Source organism: Bos mutus, chromosome 20 (genome assembly GCF_027580195.1).
Source record: "Bos mutus isolate GX-2022 chromosome 20, NWIPB_WYAK_1.1, whole genome shotgun sequence".
NCBI classification, from domain to species: Eukaryota; Metazoa; Chordata; class Mammalia; order Artiodactyla; family Bovidae; genus Bos; species Bos mutus.
This window is the reverse complement of record NC_091636.1, coordinates 63,736,762-63,748,912: the sequence shown is the minus strand read 5'-3', so window position 1 is coordinate 63,748,912 and position 12,151 is coordinate 63,736,762. Positions and strand designations below refer to the sequence as shown.

Here is a 12,151-nt window from a genome sequence, read left to right as displayed (position 1 = left end):
CTAAAGCTGAAACTCCAATACTTTGGCCACCTCATGCGAAGAGTTGACCCATTGGAAAATACTTCTGATGCTGGGAGGGATTGGGGGCAGGAGCAAAGGGGATGACAGAGGATGAGATGCCTGGATGGCATCACTGACTTGATGGACATGAGTTTGGGTGAACTCCAGGAGTTGGTGATGGACAGGGAGGCCTGGCGTGCGGCAATTCATGGGGTTGCAAAGAGTCGGACACGACTGAGCAACTGAACTGAACTGAACGCCTTTGTGCCAAACAGCCTCACCAATCAGTCATGCAGTGTCCTCTTTCCAATTTAACTGACAGCAAACACGCACATACAGAGGAGTCATTCTTACAGTACAGTTATTCCATGTCCTCATTGTTCATCCACAGGTACATTTACAAATGTTTCTGAGATAATTCCAGTCTTGGCACTACTCGTGACATGCTTTCAGTTGTAGGTAAATGAGTTTCACCTCTGGGACTGTGATCTGCCTGGGACATATGTCTCCCCATTAAGAGAAAATGTTAATTTCACAGGTATGACTCATTACATGGTGACTCGTCTCCCTCTTAATTTCACATGAATTATTCCTGAAACTGCCTAACCATACTTATTTTAAGAGTGCCCCAGTTCTATCCTTTGTGAAATGAGAGAGCAAAACTATACAATCTGTCAATTTGCTTAACACAGATTCCTAAAAGATTGTGACCTTTTTTAGAGATAAAACATGAGCAACAGAGTTGGATAATCATATGACCATCTAATGAAATAATTGTTATTATGACATAGTTCAATAAATTCCTAACACTTTTCAGGTGTATTTTTATTATCTGCAACTGAATACCATACTTCAATAATCTTAAATGAAATTTCAGCATACAAAAGAGGTAAGAAAATGTATTCAACAGTTTACTTATATGTAATACCTGTTAATCATAAAGTCAGTTGACTAAGTTGATTTGAACATTTTTTAATTTGGCATTATCAGAATTATCTATAATTTTGAATAGCCTCAAAGTCTTAATTATGGTCTCTTTTTGTGTTGGTTGGCTGGTTGCATTTTTGTTGCCTTTTTTTTTAACTTGTTTGATTTTTGTGAGAAAGAGTTGGCAAATGTTTTCAAAAATATTTGTTTAATACATGACGATGTCTACAGAAACCCATGGACAATTTAATGCCTTGCTAGACCTTTCCATATTAGAAATACATAGTATTATACATTTTAGTGTTCACTTTATCTATCTTGATTTTCAACAATTTTTTTTAAAATTGTAAAAGATGAAATATACATGAAAAACGTGTGGAATTCCCTAATCACCTCCCTGGAACCTGACTCTGACAAAAACATAGTGTGGATTCTACCATTCTCAAAACACTTTCATCAAACTATTTGGTTCCAAGTATAATTCCAAGTGTGTTTCTCTGCTGTTGGAAAAATTCCAGTACAGCTAGCAACATGAGGGACCAGAAATCTCCTATGACAGCTTGATCCATCACAGTTCAGGTGAATGACCTATGAAGTTAAAGGTTACAAAAAGAAAGAAAATCTTCTAAAGGGAATATAAAAATGGATACTCCCAGATGTTGGGTCACTCAGGCTCTAAAGTAAGATCTATGGTCCCCTGCAAGAGGCTGCTCTCCAGGGCTTTATGGAAGAGGCAATCACTTTATCTCACAACTGAGACCATGCAGAGAAGGGAAAACAATGTATGTGAGGTTCAAGAGAAAGGCTACCAACGTTTCCAGCAAGAAGGAATAATGCTTCTGGCTCCCAGCCAGCAGGGAATACTAACCAAATGTTTCACATAAGGTCAGATTCTCTATTCGGGCAGTGCTTTGAGCAACCCAAAGCATTTAAGTGGCCTCATTAATCTTCCTAACACCCCTCGATGTAAATAGGTAGTAATGAGGAATATTGTCATTCTGCAGGGAGAAGGCAGTGCTGCAGGAGGTTAAGAGATTGAATTCTAAGAGCATATTAGTTACATAGCTTAGGGGAGCTGGTCTCTATTGCCATGTCCCACCTCTCATTACAGAAGTACAAAGCAAGGGTTTAATAAGACTGTAAAGGTTCAATTTTACAGCCGTAGCCAATAAAACTATGGGATTTTTTCCCTTGGTTTGAACTTACTCTTTATCAAAGGTATGGAATAAAATTTGACATGTGCATTCAAATGTAATAACTGTATTACTTCTGAGAGTGATAGATGAGGAATACATAGACCCAGTAAACTGAATAATTCAAATCACAAAGCCATCGAATTTGACAGACACAGACTGACAGTTCCTAAGCTCCTCCATCCTTCCCCCACTACATGTCTGAGTGTATGGTCTCCCTCTTGACCAGAGTGTATTTCTTTCTGACGGATTATAGGAATGAATAACTCATTCCCACCTCCCATCACATACCCCAGTGGCCTATTAGAAACAAATCACTAAGCACAACAATATATTCTCTGAGGGAGCAGCCAGGGCCTTAATAGACGAAGTTCATTTGTGTCTTCATGTAAAGTAATAAAATTCAGCCAGCATTAAAGAAAAGGTTGAGCCTTCATGAGCATATTAACTAAATGATTCATTTTATCTAGAGACACCATAAAACTTAACTCTGACCTCCATTAATTATGAAAGACACAGGTGTTTTAAAATGACATTCGCTTAGAATAACTCAATTGGTCTCTGATGAATATAGTTATAAAATCAAAGGAAATAATTTCAGGTTCTTACTGAGCATTTAGGTTAGAGGCTTGCTTATAACTGAGGAGCAGAAGACTGAATAATTAAGAAAGGTAGACTTGTACTTAGCACTACGAAAATCAAGCAAATCTTGATTTACTTACAGAAAAGCAAGGAAATTATATTAAAAAAACCAGTTTAAACAACAGTGATAGAAAAGTACACGCGCGTGCTAAGTCGCTTCAGTCGTGTCCTACTCTGTGTGACACCATGACTGAAGCCCACCAGGCTCCCCGTCCATGGGATTCTCCAGGCAAGAATACTGGAGTGCGCTGCTATGCCCTCCTCCAGAAGATCTCGGCCCGGGGATCGAAGCCGCATCTCTTGTGTCTTCTGCACTGGCTGGCGGGTTCTTTACCACTAGCATCACCATGTTTGCTGTCTATTAAAGTTCAGACCACTGCTGATGATGAAACAACCTGAAAACAAAATACCCACTGCACATAAACTGGGACCATTTGGGTAAATCTGAGAGTGAAGCTAGTCTCACCTATACCTAAGTCGGCTTCACCTGTTCTGTGATTTCCCATTAATGCACGATTCCATCCTAACTCTTGTCAATATTCCACTGGCTTAGAGGCTGATGCTGTGACTTCTTACATGACACCTGGATTTATAGTTGCAGAGACAGACTTAAAGATTAAAATATAATAAATGTGTGACTTTGAAGCTAAAGAAAAGTAGTATCTATATCTCTTAAAGCACAAAGTGTTTTCAGAAAGTTATTTTAATTATCTACATGTAAATATTTAATATTTCAATTACATCAAAATTTTAAGAATATGAAGATTTGATTTCAGCATAACCAACTCACATAGTTCACCAACCTATCTATAATTGCTATTCCTAAGATTTTCATTATGCTGATTGATTCTAAACAAATTTCAGGAGCTTTTATATTCTGTTACTTTAACCACTCCAAAAATATCTTTTCAATGTACTTTTCTCATAAGATTTGGGAGTCTAATTCAGCTTTAATATTACCAATTTATAAATAGTGGGATCACATTTAGATCACAGTTTTTAAAAAAACTGTGATCTGACTTTTTTTCACTTTGCTAATATATTTTGCAATATGGTGACAAATGTATAATACCATCAGATTATGAGCTACCTCTTCAGTCAGAATTTTTCCAACACTCTTTGAAAAATAATAAATACATGTACTTTCGGCTATAGAATATTATAAGTAATTCTGATTTAACTATTATTATTATATTGTTATAATACCATATGTGTCTAGTACTCACTCTCCCAAAATTATACTGGTTTATCTCATTACCTATCCTAAAAAAGTCCATTTCAAACCCATTGAAAGTCTTGATTACTATTAAAAAAGTTCTAAAGAATGCATCAAAACCAAAATTAAACCACATTAATAGTACTCTTATATATTTAAATACCAATATTAAAAGGCACAGAAGTGATAGAAACCTCTTACTATTTTGCAAGTAGAATCAAATAACAGAGATGGATTTTCAGTGGTTAGTAAATTCCAGAGATATGAAATCAGGAAAATCTTTTTCCCATAAGCATATTTAGGGACAAAGTTATTAATCAATACTATCAACAAAATATTAGTAGTTTAAATTTTGTTCCTGGTCTCTCAGTCATGTCTGACTCTTTGCGACCCCATGGACCATAGCCCACTAGGCTCCTCTGTCCATGAGGATACTTCAGGAAAGAATACTGGAGTGGGCTCTCATGCCTTCCTCCAGGGGGTCTTCCCAATCCAGGAATTGAACTCAGGTCTCCCGCATTGCTGATGGATTCTTTACCAATGGAGCCACCAGGTAAGCCCAATTTAAATTTTATTATGTTCTAAACATTATGTGCAAATTTCTAAGTGCTTTGAAGATTAAAGATCATGATTTATTGCTCTAAATTTAACTCATGACTTCTGCTTTTCTGGTCCACTGGGTATTTGATTTGTTCCTTTCCATTTTTCAATTAATAGAGATCATTTTTCCTTGAAAAACTACCAACTGTATTATTTTATGATTCCTCTAACCTATGCTTTCCTAGGAATATTCACTCTTCAAATTATCTCCATATATACTACTTTTCTGGGTTATCTCAGAGTTAGTAAAACCTGAGATCTTTTTCAAATATCTCACATAACAGAAGAACTTTAATTCATTTCTCAAATGCTCAATTCCAGCTGACGGTATTACAGCAAGCCACAGTTTCAAACCACAATCCCAAATCTTATCTTAGATCCTTGTTCTCAGCCACCTATCACGATTGGCCGTCAATCACCATCAACTCAAAAATGTCTCAAATCTGACTTATCTCCATTTGCACTATCACTGACTACGTTTAAATTCTCTCTACTGTCACTTGACTCAGATCCCCGTCTGTACCTCCAAACTCTAGTGCATTCTGCACACAGTAGAGTGGAAGAATCTTTCTAGTACAAATAAGAACTTATAAACATGCAGCTTGAGAAGTATCCTGAGCTCCTACAGTCTTTAGCATAGTTCTGCCAAGTCTGCCAGGCCAGCAGATTACCAGAAGCTTGATTAAATCAAAATTCCAACATTACTTTTAGAAAGTCTAATTCAAATGTTCTGAGGAGAGGCCTGGCTATCAGCCTTCTTGAGAGCTTTCTCAGACCGGTCATCCTACTGACTGCCGCAATTGAAAACACAGGTTTACAGGATGAAATCCCCACTCCTCCATAATCTAAAGCCCCAGCCTCACCTATGCCTACCCCTCCTCTCAGTCACTAACAGGTCCAGTCAAGGTGAGCTCCTGTCAGCCTCCTCAGCATGTGAGTTCCCTGTTCTATGATCCTCTGGAAGACCTTTAAGGCCAACTGAAAAAGCAACTTCTCAGTACACCCATTTCACCTTTCTTTCCTCTTGGTGTTTTCAAGCCTCTTTATTCAGACCTCCCTGGAGAACATAACCATTCCTGTTCCCCATACTCATCAGGCCAGGAGTCAGGAAAATACTTCATGGGCTGATTAGCAAACACTTTACCATTATGGCCCTGTGGAAACTACTCATCCCTGCAGTGAAAGCTGGAAAGCAGCCATAAGCGATGTGCAAATGAATGGGTGTGGCTGTATGCCAATAAAACTTTATTTACAAAAGTAAGAGGCCAACCCAAGGACCTTAGCATGCCAACCTATGCCCTAGGATCTAAAGTCTTTACCAGGTAGACACTCTGCTGCATCTTCATTTCCCCTTGCCTAAGATACTTCTTGGCACAAAGTAGGTTCTATAAATATTCGATGAATGAAGAGCAACAATGTGAACTAATAAATTCTGATGGAACCCATGTGGGACTGACTAAGAGAAAACTCTCAACACTCAAGACTTGTAACACACACATACACTCAAAGGCTGGTTAATTTTTATCATTCAGGGAATATGGGAAATGGGAAGACTATATTAACTAAATAAGGAACTATTCTACTAGGTTTATTCTTCTTTGCCCTACCTCCAGCAGAAAGAAAAATGCAGAGATTTTTTTGTTTGTTTTTTTAATAAAACAGCAAAAGGAGCACAATGGTTGGATGGTCCTTCCCACAGGAGTGTCTGCAGACTAGCTGTCTGTTAAAAGCTCACATTCTGGGACCACACTCCAGGCCCCTGGTTCAGATGAGCTGGGAGAAGGGGCAGAGGAAATTTCATTTTGAATGACTATCTCAAGTGATATTTAGGTACACGGATGTTTGGTAAATACTGGAAAAAATGTAACAAAGCAAGAAGAAAAATAACAGATTAAAAAAAAAAAAACATGGAGTAGGTTAATTAATCAAACAGGTCTGTTGAAAGAAAGGCGAGAAGAAGGAAGATAAGCAAAGAGAATCTTAAGAGGAAAACATACCTATGTAGCAAGAGCCAACAGGAAAAAGGAAATATTTAAATCTTAAAATACAGTTAAAAAAAAAATCCCGCTGGGGTGGGATAAAAATGAAGAGCAGGAATGAAAGCTCCATCCCTCCGTTCATCACCAGCTGTCTTCCTGGTGATAGGAAGTCATAATTAATATAAATACTATGTCAACATCATCATTACCAGGGATTTCTTTGCACAATGGGCGTTTACTGCTTTTTGGATTCACTCCTAATTGCTAATTTTACTCCACTCAGCATGAGTTACCTTTAATTGTATAAACTGGAAAATGGAAAGAAGTTGTGGCTACTGGAAGGAGAACTGCTGATCTCATAAAAGTCTCCAGGTTTTCTTTTAATTATAGACTGCTTCCAACAGATTAACTCCAAGGTAAACTTTGAAATAAAAATAGGAATTATAGCCATCAAAAAAGGAGAGCATTATATTGGTCAAATTTCAAAGGTGACACACGACTTCAAAATTTAGCTCCACTTGTTTCGAATCAACAGCAAAATCGTTTTGAAAGGAGGCATTTACACTGAGTAGATGCCTGCCCATTCATTTAATGTGATCTTATGACACTGTATGCTTGGAACACTTAAAGCAAATTCAGTACCAGCATAACAAAAAGCAAGTTAATCTTTTTTTTTTTGTCTTTGTAGATTCAAATCATGGGCAAAACAATGGTCTAAAATAATACACAAATGTTTCAAGACCAGTTTTCTGTGATGGTAAGAAAGCCCAAGCTCTGCCTTGAAAGCAGGTAGATTTTAGCTTTGTTTTTGGTAGAAAACATGCTGATTTGAAATCTGTACTATTTTTCACACAGATAGGTACAGAAATATCTTTCAATATATGGAACTAGTCCATTGATCATAATGGTAAGTCAGAGGACTCTATACAATGCACATTCACAACTCTCGGCTGGTACCCATGTTGAATCAGGTGGGCAAGGAAACCCATGCAACCCCATTAGCCTTTCAATTAATATTTTTATGAAGTTCCCATTGTGTGATGCAATTTTAAAATTTTAGAAATGAAATTAAAAATTTTCCAAGACATACATAAATCTTATGTTTGTCATCAGTTATGATTTTTCACCTGACCTAGTATTGGGTCTATGGGCTTCAAGGCCGTCCTCTCAATCACTGGCAGGTGGGTGGGCCTCCTGGACTCACAAGTGCTTGTGTAAGAGCTCAGAGATGAGTGTTCTTACCAAAATATCATAGATTGCAAGACTGTGCTCTTTAGTGATAGGTTTCTATTACACTGAAGCTTATTAGAGAAGAGGAAGATAATCAGAAAACAAGTTATAGGAAGAAAATGAATGAAAGACCAAGAAACAAACAAAAGCTGAAAGACGCTAATCTTCTCTCTGACAATGAAAAAACTCTTTTTTTCTTACCATTTATTGTATGGCTTTACACTTTACAAAAATATGGCTAATTTGTAAACACTCTAATTATTGTCAAACACCTTTTGGTGCATAGATCAAGTTAGTTGCCACTTGGAATAACACTTGAATTCAACACAGAATCACTAGCTATCCATACACTAACCCGAAACACTAAAGACAGATTCATTGGGAGAAGAAAATGTCGTTACTCTCACTTTGATCTACTGTTACAATCCTATACACAGTGAAACTGGAAATTGAACCAACTTTGTGAAATATTATTACTGTGAATTATTATCATTACTTTTATAATTATCCATGCAAAAACCTCTAAGCCTCTAACGTAGCCTTTCATTTGAAATTTTCACACACACATATACACATATATACGTATATGTATGTATATGTGCACGTGTGCTAAGTCGCTTCAGTCACGTCCAACTCCTTGCGACCCCATGGACTGTAGCCTGCAAGGCTCCTCTCTGTTCATGGAATTCTCCAGGCAGTGCTGGAGTGGGTTGCCATGCCCTTCTCCAGGGGATCTTCCTGACCCAGGGATCGAACCTGCGTCCCTTAAGTCTCCTGCAGTGGCAGTGGGTTCTTTACCACTAGTGCCACCTGGGAAGCCCATGTATATGTACACACAAGTATAGGAATACACACACACACACACACACACACACACACACAATGGAAACTGGTTTTAGTAGGTCTTTTTTAGCAAAACATATACAAACCATCCATAAAATATTGTCCCAACATATAAACAAATAGAAATGAAATACTGTGGGGAAATAACTGAAAAGGCTAACTGATTATTTCTGAAATTGTGTTTTTTCTTTATGCTTTACAGTATTTTCTACTTTCTCTAAAATGAAAGTACCTGAATCTCATCACTGAAAATACAAACATTATTAATTTTTAAAGAGGCATGGGTAAAATAGGATATGAGTATCAATGCTTTTAAAATAATATGAAAGATAATGTGCATCTTGGAAATGATAAATTTAAGGATCCTTCCAGAAAATGCATGAATTCAGATGCAACTACCTCTGGTACCACATAGCCACAAATCACTAAAGAGAAGTAGTTTTTTAATTGATTTTGCTTGTTTTCCTTTTTGTTTTTGTTTTGCAAACAAGAGAATTTTTTGCAAGGAATGCAAAGAACGTTTAACTGAATTCAGTTTCAGGAACATAAAGTACCACTGGTATAAAGTGAAACAACCCAACAATAATAATTAATAATAATAACCACCCAATAAACCACCAATGGCTTTACAATGCCTAGTACTAATTATGAAAAAAATAAAAGACTATCATTGTAGTTTTTCACCACTTACGTATTCAAACAACTAAAGATTTCTGAAATATACACCTGCTACCTAAACCTTTTTTGCTAGATCAAGCCCTCCCAAACAGGAATCTGAGGGCTGGGTTATTTTTAAATTTTATAACTGGCTCACATGCCCACTTAAACTTTCTGAGCCTAATCTCACCATGTGTATCTTAGGTAAAATTGCTATTCTCCACACACAGTGATATCTGCCCGAAATGCAGATGCACACATATGCCAAAGCCCACATATACCTACACAGCTTCCCCACCACTGTGGGCTTACAGGATGCCTGTTTCTGTGACAATCACTTTTCCTGGATTATTTCACCTAATCCTCACAACAGCTGAAAGGGATAGAAATAAATATATCAATTTTAAAGAGAAGAAAATTAGACTCTCAAATGGGCTCAAGGTCACACAGTTAAGCAAGTCTACCTACTCCCTCTTTCCCATCAAGTTATCACGATGCATTATATCCTGCTCTAGAATAGAAAATACAGCCCATGCTCCTAGGGGTGCTCATCTGCAATTCAAGTTTAACTGCACATATGGGACTTCTATGTGCTAAGTCTGGCAATGCTATTGCTCCTGGTCATTATGCCATAGTATATGCCAGGGTGACTCAGTGGGTAGTCCAATCCCTCCCACATCTGGGCTGGGACTGTGTTGAGGGGAGATGGATGGAGATCTTGAGAAACTCTGGGATGGAGACCTCAAAGGTCAGAATGGAGATTTTCAAGGACACTGAGTAGGAAACCTTCAGGCAGGCCCTGATGGAGAGCTCAAGCAATAATGGGATCGATCCCTCCACCCATACTGGGATGGAGACTATCAGGAACAGGAGTTCCCCGGGAACAATTCTCAGGTGTTGCCTGAAGCCAGGACATAACAATGGTGATGTCTCTTTCAAATCTTAGTTTTCTCAGGGGCTTCTCACATCCCCATTAGGAGAATCTGTGTCCTTGACCAAAAGCCTACCACCTGCAGAGTGTCGGCAGGTATGTGACGCAGCCCTGTCCCTGTAGCGTGAAGGACCTCCAGAAACAATGGAGAGTCTTTTCAGACAAGTTCACAGGAACACTATTTCCAAAGTCAGTTGGAGTGGAATGAGAGGTGCAGGACTCTGCAACACCGGTTGGGGTCATATTTGCACCTGCTACCCCAGCCAGGAACCTCTTCCCCTTGGCTGAGGGTGAGAGTCCCTTTGCCCTAAGGATTAACTCTGTGGTTTAGAGACTGCTGCTTATTGTATCCTTGCCCAAATGTAGGCATCCAAATAAATGCGCTACAACCCCACTCTCTTTTCCTAAGTGTCCTACCAAATGCAGAGGGGCACATATACAAGTCAAATCCTGGAAATATAGACAACAAATTAACAGAAATTTTGAACTTCTAGCCAAAGAGAAACTGTGCTACATCTTAGAGAAACAAAGAAAAGACACATCAGGTCATGAGCACACTGCTGTTTAAAGTGGGTAACTGACAAAGACTTCCTGTATAGCACACGGAACTCTGCTCAGTATCACATGCCAGTCTGGATGCGAGGGGAGTTTGGGGGAGAATGGATACCTGTATATGAATGGCTGAGTGCCTTCGCTATTCACCTGAATCTATCACAACATTTTATTAACCAGCTATAATAATTAATTAATTAGTTGGCTCAGTTGTGTCCGACTCTTTGCGACCCCATGGACTGTAGCCTGCGAGGCTCCTCTGTCCATGGAATTTTCCAGGCTAGAGTACTGGAGTGGGTTTCCATTTCCTTCTCCAGGGGATCTTCCTGACCCAGAGATTGAACCTGGGTCTCCCGTATTGCAGGCAGACGCTTTACCGTCTGAGCCACCAGGGAAGCTCTAAACAGCTGTACCTCAATATAAGAAGTTTAAAGCTTAGGGGAAAAAAGACAGACACATCCTCTACCACGCAGTACTTTACTATCTGACAACGGGGAAGGGGAGAGTTGAAACATGACAAGCAGTAATACAGTAAGGGCAGTAAGGAAGGCTGGTGGCAGGTGTGCTAGCAGAACCATGCAGGGCAGGGAACATGGCAGCTCAGGCCCAAAGGGGGGCCCTTGAGCCAGATCCCTGCAAGGAGCAGGGGTTCACCCAATGGATGACCTGGAATGGTGGTGGGTGGCAGGCTAATATTCCAGGAAAGCACAAAAGGGTATCAAGTCCCAGAGGCAAGAGAATGAACATTTTCTAGTTGTGGGCAACATAAATAATTCCACATGCCTGAACTATGTAAGAATAAAAATGATGTGTGTGTCTCTCTGGCGTGCAGGACCACAAGCCAGAAGTTCCGACAGGCCACACCAAAGAGCTAACAGATGATCCCTGGATTGAACAGTATTTCTGCAACCTACATGAAGGCAAACAAGTTGTAAGTGCTCCAGGAGGAGTGACTGAGATGGGTATTTGTAAAAGATGACTTTGGCCATGGTATGCAAAAGGAAGAGAAATTCCAGAGGCCTGCACTGTATGGCCAAGGCTCCCAATGATGGAATTTGATGAAAGTCAGCATCAGAAACCCCTATTGCAGTCCCAGTGGCCTAAAGGCAGTAAAAACCCCAAGTAAGCCCTCCCAAATCCACTGTCCATTCAATAAACACTGAAAGAGATGCCAATGACCTACTAAGTGCCAGGAACTAAGCCAACTCTGTCTATTCACTTAAGCGACAACCATACATCTCAAGTCTTCAAGTGTTAAGTGGATGCACAAGGTCTTCTTAACATCTGAGAGCAAATGTAGTGATTCTAGAAAATGTTCAGTGTCCATCCAGGGTGCTCAGAGCCTAAGCCAGATTTAGCTTCACTCAGGTAGAAATTCCAC

General features: G+C 39.1%; 1 protein-coding gene across 5 annotated transcripts in view; it reads right to left on the bottom strand.

The window, feature by feature from the left end:
- SEMA5A (semaphorin 5A) overlaps positions 1 to 12,151 on the bottom strand; it is a 568,136-nt gene that overhangs the window by 298,620 nt on the left and 257,365 nt on the right. The gene's annotated exons all lie outside the window — the stretch shown is intronic.